Source organism: Bidens hawaiensis, unplaced genomic scaffold, assembly GCF_021521415.1.
Source record: "Bidens hawaiensis isolate Kalapana, Puna unplaced genomic scaffold, B.hawaiensis_p1.1 tig00024484_1, whole genome shotgun sequence".
NCBI classification, from domain to species: domain Eukaryota; kingdom Viridiplantae; phylum Streptophyta; class Magnoliopsida; order Asterales; family Asteraceae; genus Bidens; species Bidens hawaiensis.
The window spans coordinates 33,813-45,221 of record NW_027493872.1 but is presented as its reverse complement, the minus strand read 5'-3'; positions in this window follow the sequence as shown (position 1 = coordinate 45,221).

Sequence of the window (11,409 nt, the reverse complement as noted above, 5' to 3'; positions counted from 1 at the left end):
GCTATTGTCAAAATTTTCGTCACACATAATGAGGTACTGTGTGGCTAATAATATCATATAGACACTGTATGTTGTTGTCAGTGTGGCTAGAAATGTGAAGTTGCCACTCAAACACTCTTTTGTAGTTTCTGGTGTGGCCATTGTCTTACCGTTTGTCACACAAAATGTTTTTCCTAATTTAAAGTGTGGCTATTGTCAAACTTTTCATCACACAAAAATGTTTATGTTGTGGCTAATGGTCATTTATAGACTCTAATTTTTGTAATTTAAGGTGTGGCTATTGTCTTACTTTTGGCCACACCTATTTAATGTGTTCTATTTGGCCAAATTGTGTGTAATTAGGCAACATATAATTATTTTTATTTTTGTGCAGTAATATAAAACAGCTATAAGCAAGCATGACAAAACAAAATTAGAAACAAATTATAATAACAATAATCTTCACTTAAGCAAATGTATATGCAAAATATCTTACAAAATACAAAAATAACGACTACCTATATACTAGCTAAGATGTCGGTTTTCTTGGCACTCACCTTGTCTTCTGTTTGGTCACCCGGTCTATCGTTGTGGTAGCTGGAACAACAGAATATGAAAAAAAATATGTATAATTAATGTCGTATTTTGTAATTGAATAGAACAAAATAATAAGCTTGCAGACGAACCGAACGTTCGCTTAACTGTTCGTGAACCTTTCGGCTGGAAGTTCGTTTATGTTCGTTTATCTTTTTTCAATTACGTTAGTTTAGATTATAAACAAACGAACATAAACGAATACAAGTGTTCATTTTTTAAACTAAATGAAAATGAACATAGATATTTGTTCGGTTAAGTTAAAAGGGAACAGACCTCCTAGTCACATAAGATTAGGTGTTCTGGCCAAGCAAAAAAAGTACCACGTGCGTTGCCAGCAGTCACAATTTCACCTCCCTCACAAGGAATAATTGCTTGTTCCTTTATGATTTCATCAATACTAACTTTATAGAAACCCTCCGGGATTGCTTTTCCATGCAACTGTTGTGGAACCGTGACCAATGAACTTTACCATTTGCCACCTTGTTACGCTTGTCATGCACACACAAACGACACTCATACACCGATAATCAAGCATGTGAAATTAAGATGGCTTAGTTGAAGTCAATATATAAGTACATACCCATGTTGGTGGGAAATTAACAATGTTTCGCATAGTACATACCTTTATGACAACAGGTGGGGAAGCTTCATCCGTAGATACATCAACTTTTCTTTTGCGGCTTCTCCATTTTACCTAAAAACCATTCAATGAATCAATCAACAATTAAAGGAAAAACTGAAATTGCCAAATACTTACTGATGGATTTTTCGAGCCGTTACTATCCGGAGTGTGGTGTAGTTGTGTTGATGCTTGGTAAAAATTGTTCTCTACAGGCTTCATTGGTAATATAAAAGAAATTGGAATTGTTAGACTTATTAGGTTATAAAATATAAAAACTGAAATTGCCAAATACTTACTGATGTCGCGTTATGGGGATCGACTACCGTTTGGTCAACACTTTTTTCCACAGACTTGGCCTGCAATTCGGTAATAGAAAATGAACACACTCACATTGGAAACGAATTATAAAAAGTACTAAAATTGTCAAATACTTACTGATGTCGCGATATGGGGAGTGGGTACCGTTTCGACAACTATTTTATCCGCATACTTGGCCTACAATTAACATATGCAAAATCAGCACACTCACATGGAAAAATATTAAAACAAATCAACCAAACTGTCAAATGCTTACATGAGAAGTGGATTCTTATTGCATAGCCTCACCTGAGGTTAATATGTTTCCCACAGAACTGGCCTACAAATCAATTTATTAGGTTATGGAAAATGAAAAATCACATGGAAAGTTGTAATAAACAAAGAAACTGTCAGATACTTACTGGTGCTGGCATTTTATTTTGCGCCACATCACTAGTACTTTGGTTAGAACCAACCTGGTTGGGAACAGGATTTACCTACGAATTGTGACAAAAACAGTGCCAATTCTGTATGTCTAATGCATTAATTAATATGTAGCATACGTTACTTACTTGACTTGCCGACATTTCCGGCAATAATCCTTCGAGATGTCTGAACCTGGCCTCAAATGCTAACAGTTCCTTCTCACGGCTTGCTAGCATAGAATTCGTGGATTCAAGTAGAGACGTCAACCTGTTCACCACTACATCTCTCTGCACCGCCTCATATTCAAGTTGGGCAATCCGTTGCTTAAACGAGCCTTTTACCCGAATCACACCCCCAATATTTACCTGTTGTCAATCCGTACCCAGTCCCTTTTAAAAACCCACCTTTCTCTTTGCCAAGCACTAAGGTGACGGCATCTGTGCACGGTTCAAGTGCCAGGGCTCCGGAGGCGATCTGCTCCTCATGCTGAACCTGCAAGAAAAAAAATATTCTAATACACTTGTAACACGCTTATGTATCCACATCAAGTGTTGAGACAAGTTATACAGACTCAAGTTTTTTTGACACTAATATAAGGCAATGAATTGACTTTAACATGATTTAAAAAGTTTAATACTAAAACATACTAATTTGGTTGCCACGCCTTCGACAACAGCATTCTTGTATGCACCGTCTTTGTCCTCCCTTCCTTTCATCCACATTAATGCACGACCGGGGATCTCATCCGGTTCAATTTCCATCTTTTTGACCTTGTAAAATATTTAAGAGAAAGCAGCTGACGGTCATGTGTTAGACAAATCATTGAACTAGAGAGAAAGCAGCTGACAGTGATTACCAGTTTCTCTCGAAGGTAGGTATAACCCCCTCGTCCCATGTGATGATCAAAAACATTCTTTGCTCGAGCTCCCTTTTATGAAGCTGATTTTTTCTTCAACCACACATTATAATCATTTCATTATATTTAGACAAAAAACATAAACCATATATAATTGATCAATCTACGTTTGCATAGTAGAGGATTTATACCAGAAACAGCTCTGATTGTGTGTACTCAACGAAGCGATCCCAGTCTTCTTGCCTGATCATCGTCCTGTGTCCCTTGGGTATCGCTTTCAGCTTCAGAGGTTTACCGATGTTCGGAATAATGTATTTGGCATACATTGTTCTTCGGAAATCCCGAAGAAGGTGTCCGAGACGATTCATCATAGAAGGCATGTGACACACCTCAATCTCAAAATATTTCTTCATAATATAATACAGTAAAGGTAAATTACTTCTCAAAATATAAAATGCACAAATAAAAATTAAGAATAACCGTTATTTGTTCCCACAGTTTATCTCTAAGCTCCTTTGTGACCTCCCTCCAACTTAAATGTCTCAAGCCAACTATTTCCCTTACAACATCCCCTAAAAAACTTGCAAACTTAGATCTGCTTTGGCCAGTGAACCTACCCATATTATCAAACTCCCCTACTAGTCTGACACCACCAGAGCTTGCATATTCGGTACGTAGCTTAGGTAACCTCGTCAACCCCCTTGTAGGTTTTTTCGTAGTAGCAAAACTGTTGAATGGTTCGATAGCCATCTTACCTATATCATCGTCCCTACCAGTCTTACCGTCGTCGTCTTTGGCTTCCTCCCTGGAGTAACCTTCAGTGTCTTCTGATTGAGCGTCATCGACGTCGTTGGCTTCCTCATCGGAGTATAAAACATGTTCTTATTCGATTTTTTCATCTATAAGCTTCATCGTCGTGCTGATTTGTGGAGTGGAAAATTTTTAATAATTTGGAGTGTAATTTGATTTTTGGAGTGTTAAATGTAATTTGGAGTTTTTGAGTATTTGGAGCCAATATTTTGGAGCTTTTTGAGTTTTGCCTCCCTTTTAATTAAGAACCAATAGATTGGCATAGTTTTTACGACAGAGAACCTGTGGCTGAAAATAGACACTTTGACAGAAGATTGTTGGATAAGCGTGTTACTTGCATATTAGGATATTTATATATCTTTAAATAGACACTTTGATAGAAGATGGTTGGATAAGAGTGTTACTTGCGTGTTAGGATATTTATATAGTTTTTGTACATTAGCGTGTTACAAGCGTAATAGTGTTTTTTAACAAAGTGTTTTTTGTTTTATTTTTAGATTTAACCAAGTGTTTTTAGTTTTTTCGATTTGTTTTAAGATACTCCGTAATTACCATTCATTAAAAGTTTTCATACAAAAGGCACCATTACAATACATTCCATGAAACAAAATAAGAGTGAATAACAAAATAGATGATACGAGAAACTATAAAAGTAAAGCATTTAAAAGCTAACCAACCAACATTCAACACAATAAACTTAAAAGTGTATCAATAAAACCATACAAATATTACCCAGAGTGACCAAATCACAAATGTTCCAAAATTCACCAAACACATCACCAAATATTTCCCAAATGTTCCAAACATCACCAAATCACTAATCAACTTTTAAAACTAACAAACTACCTTCATTGAAGTCATATTCAAATCTGCACTTATCACCGATCTGTAAATCATTTTCCTCGTTGAAAATTTTCCAATTTTGTAAAGAATATCTGAATTTCAGCTTCGACAGTTCACCATGGAGTTTCATTTTCTTGAACGACCTTCGGGATTTACCAAAGTGATTAGCATTCCATCATAGGCATCAATCTTGGTAGCAATGTGACCCGGAAGACGCTGTGAAAAACAAATTTCAAATATACTTGTAAATAAAAAAGAAATTTAAAAATTCAATTTACCAATTTCTTGGTGACGTTCATGTGGAAGACGATTTTAGAGTCATCATTTTGCTCATCTAGATGAATTGGGTTTTGGGAGGAACTACCTTGATTGCTTAATTGGTAGTTGAGAAACAGCTGATTTGGACCAGGAAGGATAAATTCTATGCCATCTTCATGAAAGACATTAATATAAAATGTGTTATCTTATATGATTTCAAACACAACAAACGAACCACCTTTCAAGTTGGTTTGTTTAAAAACCTCAATCCATCCATCCTCTAGCCTATAACCCATTCTATCCCAATGACATGAAACGTTAAACAACACTCTATCTGGAGGAATAAGCTCGAAAAGCAAATTCATCCAATTTTCACCAAATTCTTGAATCACGTACCACTCAGGGAAATCCTGTTAAACATGTTAATTAAAAGACATTTGAATTTGGAAACAATCATTAAAAACAGAAACTAAAACTTACTAAGTAATGAACGTGTCGGTTTCTGACTGGAATACATATCATAGTACCAGATTGATCATTTACGTTTCTTTTGAAAGTAAACATGTTCAACATAGATGTTGACTTAACCTCAAAAACAACATATGTTCCAGCTTCTATACAACATTCTCTGATTAATTCAGTCCAACCGGTTCCAAAATAAAAGTCATCAAGTACTTTGATTATAACAACAGAAATCGTTCTACCACTTTGATCATAAATCAAACAACAGCCGGTATTCGATTTCATGTCATCAAACATTGGTTGAACAACTTTAGGAATGACCTATAATTAGTAACATAAAAAAGGTTCTTAGAATGTATATGTTGCAAAACTGTAAAATGTTTCATAAAAAAAATTAACCAGATAACATTAACATACCATCCTACTCATGGAATCGTTGTCGATATCTACCAGGAACTTAACTCCATTATTGAGACGTGGCATTTTTATGTTCTTAGAACTTAACTCGATGTCTACGAATTACAGTAGAGTGAAGTAGAAGTCGATTTAGGGTTTTGAAGTTAAAAGGGGTTTGACTTTTGGTTTTATTTATTTCTACACATTTAATTATATATATATATATATATTGGTTTTTGTTTAATAAATTTTTAAAAATAGTATAAAAACATTTACTTTTAGTTTTTTTTACTAACATTCCGGTATTAAATTTCGTTGAAAGTTGAGTTCGTTTAATAAATCGTATTTTTTAAATAAAATTAAATTTTTTTTCCATTAGTGAAGTATTATCTTAACCATTAGTAAGATTTTCTGGAAAAGATTTACAACTTCGTAATAGAGAAGCTCATAACATTCTAGTGTTATCATTATCATATGGTTATCAGCATCACCATATGTGTTATGATGAAGATCAACATCATAAAGTTATCATGGTTATCATGTCTTATAGTGGTTATCATCATCATAATCATTGATCACCGTCACCATGAAAAGGCATCATCATCAGACGTGCGGGTAATCAACGAGGTCATTGTATAGGCTATCGTAGTCGGTGTTGATCATACAGGTAACATATATCTCGCTATCAGTGTCGTCATCATCGTCACACATCATCATCATCATCAGCAGCAGCATCATCATCATCATCATCATCCGATTGCCATGTACAGGATGTAGTCAGCATCGTATGGGTTATCGTAAACAAAACGCCCAATATTAGCGATCACTGTCGGCATCATCTTATGAATTGTTGTTGTCATCAAACAACATCATCAGTCGTACATGGTACCATCAGTATGACCATCGTATACGTTATCATGGTCGTCGTCGATCATACGGGTTACATGTCATTAAACATCGGTTTCACCATCATCATCAACATATATATATATATATAAGTGTGTGTGTGTGTGTGTGCGCCTGTGTGACGTATTGTCATATAGGTACATATAATTGGTCATCATCATATATATTTGTGATCATCATCAAAGACGTCATGCTCGTCGTACGAGCTACATTGGCCATCGTATGGGTTGGCGTAAGCAAACCGTACCATATAGGTTAGAAATATCAATATGATAACCACCACCAACCCAGGTTGTTATATTAGCATCGTCTCGTCATAATAGGGCCAATCATCATAGTCATCATACGGGATAGCATTGTCATCGTCTCATGTATTACATATCCGCAATCATACTACACACCACCTACTACCACCATCCACCGCCCACATTCGCCACAACGACCTCCAGCACCAACCACTAACCACACTCCACCACCACCCACCATAACCACCCACTACACCACCACCACCCACTAATATTATATAAAAATATATATACATTTATTTATACCCATCCACCACTACCACCCACTACCCACCACCACCACCACTCACCCACCACCACCACCACCGACCTCCGCCACCAACACCCACCCACCACCACCCACCACCACACATCCGGCACCACGAACCACCACACCTCCGCCACCATCCACCACCATCTAATATTATATATATATATATATATATATATATATATATATATATTGCTAATATACAATACAAACCGTACAATTAAAAATTAAAAGCACCCGCCTTTTTGCTACTATACAATACTAACCGTACGATTAACTCATCTATTCTGGAACGGCGATAATTATTCCCAAAATTCAACCTCGTAAGTCAATATTCCTAAAAATCGTCGACGATTCGTTTCTACTGTGAAGCACAAGCACAAGCACAAGCCCGAGTGGTTTAATTATTCTAGAACGGAACCAAAATGAAGAACCCTAACTCATCTACTTCTGGAACGGAACCAAGGACGAAGCAAAAGCACGATAGGTCTCTGAATAAAGATGGAACAGGTGTTAATTTATGATTTTTTAGCGTTTTAGGTTTACTTAATCTTAAAATGTAAGCATTTGTTTGAATGTATTAAAGCGTTTGATAAGCGTGTTGTTGTTGTATTACATATCTTTGTTTTTTTTAAATCTATGTATAATATTAAAGCATGTTATAAGTGTATGATTAGCGTGTTATGGCTTGGTATGAGAATTTATCATTGTGATGTTTGATAAGAGTTTTCTGTTTCCTTTTGATTCGCGTTGTTATCCCCTACCCTCGTGTTTTATTGTATGTAAGTGATTCAGTTGTCGAAAAAACAAGACTGATAAAAGGAAGACTAAAAAAGTTGCTCCGGTGGGGAAAACAAAACATGTTGTGGAAGCAGACTCTGATTCAGACCTTGACACAAAAATCGACAGGTTGTTGTCAAAGTGGAAACAGGTGGAACACGGCACCTCTGGCCCGGACTTTTAGCGTCCGAAAAAGGAGCCATTAAAGAAAAGAAGCCAGCCGAGAGGGGAAAACCTTTTGTTGAATTTGTAGACAAAAAAATGAAGAATAGGTGTGCACCTATTAATATTGTTGATGCAGTGAAGGCAATTACCACTGCCCAAAAAACTTGTGTAGAAGAAATGGGTTTCGGGTCAATGTTAAGACTTCAAGTAACCCAAACTCCAACAACTTTGGGATATTGGTTGCTCATGAAACTATATTAACCGTTTAAATGAATTGAACATTGGGAGCGGTGTTATTAAGATAACACCACAAAAAGTACATGAAGTGTTAGGGATACCAATGGGTAAGATTCCTGTTTTAGACAAGAGTAGACCAAGATTGGGGGAAGATGTTACTACAGATTTGTTCAAAAATCAATTCCCGAAAAAATCAAGAATAAATATAAAGCATGTGAAAGACAAACTAGCCGCAGATCAAGGAGTTGGTGAACTGTTTAAGATTAATTTCCTTGTGTTGTTCAACACCTGTATAGGATTTGTGACAAAATCAACAACAGTCAATCAACGATTCATCTCCGCAATTAATAAAACCTCGGATATTCCAAATATGGACTGGTGCAGCTATGTTATTGAAAACTTGAAAATGACAAAGGAAGAATGGAGAGGTATCAACGATCAATACAACGGTCCGATCACCTTCCTTGTGATGCTTTACACGCATGAATACCATAAAAAATATGGTTCATTTGGGACTCCCATCACAATGCCTGCAGTCAACTACATAACAACAACTACTCTTAATAAGATGGAAAAATACTTGGAGAATAATGGTCCTTCCTTAGAAGAAGATGCTACTGAGGTTGCTGCTATGACGTTTAGTGTTGACAAGAAAGGGATTGATGCGGCTGCTGCTGCTCCTGCTGCTGTGACCGTTAGTGCTGCCGGGAAGGGACTTGATGAGACTGTTGATGCTGCTGTAGCTGATACTGCTACTGTGACAGTTAGTGCTGTCGGGAAGAGACTTGATGAGACTGCTGCTGCGGCTGCTGCTGCTACTGCTGTGACGGTTAGTGCTGCCGGTAGGCCTAGAGTTGAAGAAAACACTGCAGCTGAGAAGAAACAAGAACATGGTATTAAACTTGTTATTTTCTTCTAAACACTCTCATATCTCTGATCTCTACATGCAATTTATGTAATACAACATTATATGTAATTAAAAAAAACAGATGGTCAAAGTGCATCTAAAACAGATAATGCCGATCAAACAGCTGAACATGATTTGGATGATTATGTAAGAGATTATTCACCTTTAAGTTTTCAAATGCCTATCGTGCTTGTTGACTATTATTTAACTCCATTACAACTGGCTGGGATAAATTGAAATGTTTTTGAATTAACAATAACTATATTTTCCTTTTACAGTCTTGGAATAAGGCAATGGATAACAAGTTGAAGAAATTTGATAAAATTTGCTCCGAGATCAACGAGTTGGTCCGTCAAGAAAAGGATAGACATCCATCAAATAAGAATATCTTTGCTAGATGTTGTGAATGGGAAAACAGATTCACTAATAATGTGCTCCCTAAAACACAAGATTCAGATGTTGGTCTTGGTGGTCCAGTGGCTGCTCTAAAAGGTATTTGGGCTAAATTAATTATTAGTATAATTAAAACGCTCTTAAAACACTTATGTTGTTATTTTAAACCTATTACATTTGTGTGATGCAGTTGATTCAGATGTTGGTGTTGGTGGTCCAGTGGCTGCTCAAAAAGGTATATCATATATGTACCACCTTAATTATATACCAGCTTAATTATAATCACAGTTGAACATATTACATCTTTGGCTGTCGTAAAAAATGATGCAGGTGATGCAGGTCAAGAAAACAATGTCTCGTGCACAGATATTGATGAAGTTGTTAATACAGTGGCTGCGTGGGCAAAAGAAGGTATTTAATTATAAATAAAAACCAAAAGGGGTTGAAGGTATTTAATTATAATTACAATTATTTCCAGTCAAATTTAATGTGAGTTGTTTTATGTTTAACAGTTGACACTGGATTGTCAACAAGTGATAGCCTCATTACACTGAACTCTCCATATCTTCTGAGAGAGGTTGACGTATCCGCTAGTGTCACAGTAGATGAAGAAATAATTTCAGAGTATATATATTTTTTGTCTTGAAGACATTTGGGAGGAGGTCTACAAGTCCACTCAAGCAGACTCGTTCAATAAAGTCATTACACACATAACTGACTCGTGCTATATCAAAGTTACATTAATACAAAGAATGCCCAAAAATGCATCATGTTGTCTAGGGTGTTCATGGTTCGGTTGGAAACCGCGAAACCGCCCGAACCGAGTCATCATTTCTCGGCTGATGCTTTTGTTTCTTGCACAACCTCTATTTGCTTATGTTTCAACATACTTTTTAACAGCTGGTTTCCTGCAAAACATTATCAACTAATTTTATAAAGAAAGACCATTATGCCCTTTTTTTCACTAAACTGCATACCAAAATTGTACCCTCCATAATCAGATCTTTGACCAAAGCATCTGTGGGTCTTAGACTTTGAAGAAGCCTTTGAACAAATAAAATTCAGTTTTGAAAAACCCCTTCCAAACTCAATGCCATCACCAGTAACCTTAGATTTGGTGATGGTATTGAGTTTTGGAATGGATTTTATCAAAATTTAAGATCTTTGGGAATTTTAAGATCTGTGGAAACCTTAGATTTTTTCTGCTTGACCAAGTTTGGAATTCACATAACATATATATATTAAAGCCTAACAAATTACAGCCACCAGTTTTATTGCAGTCATTAAAGTCTGTTGTTTAATAATTGGTTTATTGCAGTCATTAAATTTCAGCCACCAGTTATATATATCACGCTTTGGAAACGCTCCACGCTTTACAGTTAATAATAACATTTACAATAATAACATTCACATAATATAAGTGATTATGTATTAAAAAAAAAGCAGTCATTAAATTTCAGCCACCAGTTATATATATCACGCTTTGGAAACGCTCCACGCTTTACAGTTAATAATAACATTTACAATAATAACATTCACATAATATAAGTGATTATGTATTAAAAAAAAGCAGTCATTAAATTTCAGCCACCAGTTATATATATCACATTTTAGAAACGCTCCACGCTTTACAGTTAATAACAACATTTACAATAATAACATTCACATAATATAAGTGATTATGTATTAAAAAAAATTTAAATATGTTTAATCAATTCACATAACATATTAATACCAAAATATGATAACATTTACAATAACAACATTTACATTAATAAAGAAAACCAAATTACATAAAACTAACTAGCTCCTAGCATCCGACTCCATATCAGAATCTACATCAACATCCATCGTAGACCTCCCTGTAGATTCCATATCCGAATCTACATCTGGATTCTCTTCTGGACTATGAGAGGGCAT